This window comes from Orycteropus afer, unplaced genomic scaffold (assembly GCF_000298275.1).
Source record: "Orycteropus afer afer isolate SDZICR_OR568_19922 unplaced genomic scaffold, OryAfe1.0 scaffold00302, whole genome shotgun sequence".
Taxonomy (NCBI): Eukaryota; Metazoa; Chordata; class Mammalia; order Tubulidentata; family Orycteropodidae; genus Orycteropus; species Orycteropus afer.
In genome coordinates this window covers 2,685,056-2,691,170 of record NW_006921889.1, presented here as the reverse complement: position 1 = coordinate 2,691,170, position 6,115 = coordinate 2,685,056, and the positions used below count along the sequence as shown (strand labels likewise).

The window sequence follows — 6,115 nt, the reverse complement described above, 5'->3', positions numbered from 1 at the left end:
AAATCCACTGCCATTTGACTCACAGTTGTGGAAGGCTGAAGTGGAAGGCTGAAGGGGCTCCACACTGAAAACTGTAGAACTTTCACAGGTTAGCAGGCATGACTAAGGTGGACATTAATCACAGTGACTAACTGCTATTTTTTCCTCCCTTTTGCTTTTTTTTAATAGAATAGCCAACCTTTTTCATGGATGTTGAATTCTTTAGATTTGCTATTTTCAATTATGTATTCTAAGCATAACCCTCTCCACAACTGTCGTTGGCTGAGAACCATAGCTTATGAAGCAAGACGACCCCGGGAAGAGGGACGCTGAGTCCAGAATAACCAGGGAAGAGAAGAACAAAGGCATTCCTGGCCATCCAAAGGATCTTCAGCCCCCTTCCCATTTCCCTATATGATCATGTTTACCCCTTTGCTTGAGGAAACAGACATTTTAGAGAAGTGATTGTCTCCGTCTCCTTGGGTATTAATACTCAATAAACCTTTTGCTTTCCCGCTTCAACCTCTTGTGATCATTGATTCTTTGAGGCAAGGGGTAAGGACTTTGTTTTCCTCCAACAGAGTGATTCCTATTTGGTTTCCAAGGCAGTAAATCTTTACAGAAGTAGATTGTCCAGTCTTCCTTCTGCAGAGCAGCTGGTGGGTTTGACCTACCAACCTTCTGGTTAGCAGTCAAATGCCTTAGGAACTGCACCACCAGAGCTCCTTATACTGGGAATAGGTGGGTGAAAATGAAGCTTGCTATGATTCCTACAATGCAAGACAATCTGATAAGGGTTAGAGTAGGAAGATAAAGAAAGTGCTATTGTTGCAGAGACTTAGGGAGAGGAAACCTGATGTTGGTGTGGAGATCACAGAAGTCCATTCTGGCAGAGGAAACAGAATTCACAGATTAGGAGCACAAGGATGGAATGAAGAGGTTTAGGTATGGTTTGAGTGATAAATTCATTTATATATTCAGTGATTCAGCATATTTTAAATGGTGCTAAAGGAGGCAGGCATGTGCTAAGAGCTAGGATGCAGAGGCAGTGAGAAGTGTGATTGAAAGAGTGTGGTAGGAGGTGGGACCAGACTATGGAACAAACAGAAACTACCAATCCTGTTAAGGATTTTTATCATGTGCCATTGATATTTTTCAAGATAAGAGATACCATTTCATTTAGGACCTTCTATGCCACTCCTCACTCCTCTGAAGGAAGGTGGGGCAATCTATTTCTGTAGTGTTACTGCCTCGGAAACCCAAGGAGGGGTCGCTATGAGTTGGTTCTGACTTGACGGCACATAACAACAACAAAAACAATGTGCCTCAGAGAGAACTCTGGTGGCGTAGTGCCTAAGGCATCTGACCGCTAACCAGAAGGCTGGTGGTTCAAACCCACCAGCCACTCCTCAAAAGGAAGATGGGCAATCTATTTCCGTAGTGATACTGCCTCAGAAACCCAAGGAGGGGTCGCTATGAGTCAGGTCTGACTCAATGGCACATTAACAACAACACAACATGTGCCTCGGAAACCCAAGGAGAGGTCGGGACATTGTTCAGAGGATTTCCCTTTCCAACTTGTTGTTGTTGTTATGGCCGTTGAGTAGGACCTGACTCATAGCGACCCCTCCTTGGGTTTCTGAGGCAGTATCACTATGGAAGTAGATTGCCCCATCTTCCTTCTGAGGAGTGGCTGGTGGCCTTGAACTGCCAGCCTTCTGGTTAGCAGTCAAGTGCCTTAGGCACTATGCTACCAGAGCTCCCTTGAGTCCTACTAGAAGGCACATAACAACAACAACAACAATGTGCTATGCCAGGAACTTTGGTGGTTCAGTGGTTAAGCACTAGGTTGCTAACTGAAAGGTCCTTGGTTCAAACCCACCAGCATCTCCATAGCAGAAAGATGTGGCAGTCTGCTTCAGTAAAGATTAGAGCCTTAGAAACCCTGTGGGGCAGTTCTACTCTGTCCTGTAGGGTTGCTATGAGTCAGAATCAGATCCAACTTGATGACAACTTGTTTTGTTTTAATTCCACACTGCTGACTAGCTGTGTTATTGGTACTAGCTGCCATCCTGCATGGTAGATATTTTTTCTATATACAGATAGAAAAAGCAAAGCTCCATGGCCCTGAGATTGCACAACTTATAATACATAAAGCTTGGTCATCTGCAGACATTGATCTCAATGGCCTGGTAATTATAAAAGAAGAAAAACAGCTGCATTGAAGTACTTCCTCACCCCATCCCCTACTGAAAATACCATCTTAAAATGCCTTGGGACCACCCAGATTCAGGCTGGGACAGCTCTGTCGTGTCTGTGCAAGTGATTGATGTCCGTCTGCTCTTCTAGGAGACCAGAGCTTATTGCCTAGCTAGGCCAAGCTGCACACTTCCCCTGCCTTGCCCCATCTCCATCCCCCAAAAGCAAAGATTTCCAATTACTGCTCTGCAGAAAATGTCAAAAGCATTATTCAACTATTCATTATCCCAGGTTTTGTAATTTTCCGTATGTTTTTACTCTTATCTGCTAGCACTTGAAAAGGGCCAGCTTTTTCCTCTTAAGAGAGCTTAATTTGCAGAGCTGTGCAGTCTCCCTATTATGTCCTTATCATCCTCTCCCTGTGTAGGCAGAGTGACAAGGATGACAAAAAAAGAACCAAAAGTATTTGAAGGCCTTCCTGAAAATCCACAGGAGTGGAGGATCCTCAGAGTCAGAGACTTCTGTTCATTAAATGACCAAGGGCAGTTGGCATTAGGTCACAGGCCAATCAGCAGGGACTCGTGGCTACACCAATACTACCACCCCACGCCACGGAGACATTGTTCAGAGGATTTCCCTGTGTGAGGGGCCCTAATCAGCAGAATTAAGGTGCTGTGAGGTGCCAAGAGGTCCCTGGGTGGCCCAAATGGTTTGCACTTCTCTCTAAACAACATACAAAAGTTTTCCAGTAATATATATCAGACAGTGTTTCACTGATATTTGTAAGATTTTCACTGGCCAATTGTTTGAGAAGTGGATGACCTCTTCCTTCTCCTGAGTCTGTCTTAGTCTGGAATCTCCACTGAAACCTGTGCACCATGGGTGACTCTGCTGGTATTTGAAATACCAGTGGCATTGCCTCCAGCCTCACAGCAACATGCCAGCCACCACGTATGACAAACTGACACCTCTTTAAAGTGCTGAAGAACAAAGATGTGTCCTTGAAGACTAAGATGCACCTAACCCAAGCCATGGTATTTTCAATCACTTCATATGCATGTGAGAGCTGGACAGTGAATAAGGAAGACGAAAGAAGAGTTGATGTTATGACTTGTGTTGTTGGCAAAGAATGCTGAAAGTATCATGAACTGCCAAAAGAACTAACAAATCTGTCCTGGGAGAAGTACAGGTGGAATGCTCCTTGGAAGCAAGAATGTCTAGACTTCATCCTACCTACTTTAATCATGTTATCAGAAGGGGTCATTCCCTGGAGAAGGATGTCATGCTTGGTAAAGTGGAGAGCCATCGACCAATGAAAAAGGTGAGGGCCCTCAATGAGATGGATTGATGCAGTGGCTGCAATGATGGCCTCAGGTATGGCAGAGATTGTGAGACTGCCACCAGACCAGGCAATGTTTTGTTCTGTTGTACATGGATGGGGTCGCTATGAGTCAGAGATGAATCAATGGCACCTAACAACAACAACAAACAACATACAAATGGACCAGTAAACAGCACCACAATAAATGCAGAAAAAAGATTGAAGTTGTCAAAGATTTCATGTTACTCGGATCCATAATAAACACCAATGGAAGCAGCAGTCAAGAAATCAGACAATGCATTGCACTGGGCAACCTACTGCAAAAGACCTCTTTAAAGTATTGAAGAGCAAAGATGTCTTTTTGAAGACTAAGGTATGCCTAACCCAAGCCATGGTATTTTCAGTTGTCTCATATGCATGTGAAAGCTGGACAATGCATAAGGAAGACCACAAAAGAGTTGGTGCTTTCGAGGTGTGGTGTTGGCAAAGAATATTGAAAGTACCATAGACTGCCAGGAGACCTAACAAATCTGTCCTGGAAGAAGTAGAGCCAGAATACCTTGGAAGAGAGAACAGTAGGCCAGACTTCGTCTCACCTACTATGGTCATGTTGTCAGAAGGGACCTTTCCCTGGAGAAGGATATTATGTTTGGTAAAGTGGAGGGTCAGTGGAAAAGAAGAATGCCCTAATGAGATGGACTGACACAGTAGGTGCAACAATGGGCTCAGGTACAGCAAGGATTGTGATGCTGGTGCAGGACCAGGCAACGTTTCGTTCTGTTGTGCATAGGGTCGCTGTGAGTCGGAGCTGACTCCATGGCACCTAACAACAACAACAACAAACACACAAGCAACCAAAAAACCTGTGAGAAGCCCTGGAGGTGCAGTGGTTAAAGTGTTTGGTTGCTACCCAAAAGGTCAATGGTTTGAACCCACCAGCTGCACTGTGGGAGGAAGCTGGGGTAGTCAACCTTGTAAACCCTGTGGGGCAGTTCTGTTTAGCCATATAGGGTTGCAATGAGTTGGAATCCACTCAAGGTCATCCAGTTTACTAAACTAAAAGTTGATTTGAACTCACCCAGCAACACCACTAAAGAAAGGATTGGTGATTCCATAGAGATTACAAAGCCAAGAAAACACTACTAAGCAGTTCCACCCTGTAACATAGAGAGGGTGGGTGGAATGACTGGATGACTAGCCGGTTTATTTATTTTGGTTTGAGATGCTAAGTTGTTGTTGCTGTGTTGTTATGTGCCCTCAAGTTGGACCTGACTCATAGCGACCCTTCCTTGGGTTTCTGAGGCAGTATCACTAAGGAAGTAGATTGCCCCATCTTCCTTCGAGGAGTGGCTGGTGGCTTTGAACTGCCAGCCTTCTGGTTAGCAGTCAAGTGCCTACCAGAGCTCATTCTCTCACCAGTGCTAAAGTAACTTAGGCATCCCAAGGACCAGGCTGAGGGTGACTTGGGTGCGTGGGTAGCCCTTCTCCTATCTCCTTTGGCCTCTCCACTCCATTCTTTTATAAGGCAATTGACATTTTTTCCATGCTGTGGAGAGGTAAGGAGGCCTGGTCGCTCAATGGTTAAGTGTTGGGCTGCTAAAGGTTGGCAGTTTCAACCCACCAGCTGTTCAGGGAGAAAGCTGTAGCAGTCTGCTTCCATAATGATTTACAACCTTGGGAGCCCTATGGGACCGTTCTGTTTATCCTGTGGGGTCGCTTTGAGTCGGAATCGACTCCACAGCAATGGGTTTGGTTTGGTTTGATTTGCTTTATTTTATGCAAGACCAGTCCCCTAGCTCGCCTTCTTCCATCTAGATGGCGCCCCAAGCCCCGTTTACCGAGATTCCAAGCTGTCACCTCCCTGATTCTTCCCTCCCAGGGTTCCCAGGTTTCTGAAGCCGGCGCGCCAGGCCTCCGGGTTCCCCTGGAGGGAGGCCCTGCCAGCGAAGGGGCTTCTTGGGGGAATCCCCGCCCACCTTGTCATTCCTGCAGGGGAATCCCCGCCCCCCGTCCCTGTCACTCCAGGAAGGGAGTTCCCGCCCCTCGAATCAACCAGCCGGAGGGAATCCCCGCCCATACTGGAGGCGCCGCGGAGCCCCAGCGCTGTGCCGCGGGGAGAGCCGGCGCAGAGCGTACTCCCAGCCCTGCTGCGTGCCGGCCGGGCAGGGACGCGCGGGCGGCGGAAGCCGGGACCCGCGGAGCCACAGCCGAGTCGAGGGGGCCAGGGGTCGCGCCTCCCGCGGCTGCCGACACACCGCGGCGTTTCTGCTCCCGGCGGGCGCGGCAGCGACACCGGCGGTGGCAGCGGCGCAGGGACCCGCCGGGCGGCGCCCGGTCCAGACGCACGAGGAACGCGGGAGCCTCTGCGGAGCTGCGCGCAGGTGAAGCGATAGTCCCGCTGCGTCTGAGAAAGGGGCTCGGGACCGGCGGGTGTGTGTGTGTGTGTGTGTGTGGGGTGTCTTGGAACCCCCTGGGACTGTGTGCGCCGGGGAAAGTTAGTGACAACCCAGGTGCGGGAATGCCAGCTGGGGCAAAGCGGTGGGTGGGGGCTCCGTGCTGGGGTCCCACGTTGGGCGGCTCGAACTCCTCTCGTATCCGGCCGGGGGCGGGGAGGGC

At 48.5% G+C, this 6,115-nt stretch overlaps 1 pseudogene; it reads left to right on the top strand.

Moving 5' to 3' along the window:
- The window catches only part of LOC122151106, a 75,113-nt pseudogene extending 69,221 nt beyond the window's left edge, over positions 1-5,892 (top strand).
- Positions 5,893-6,115: the final 223 nt, after the last annotated feature.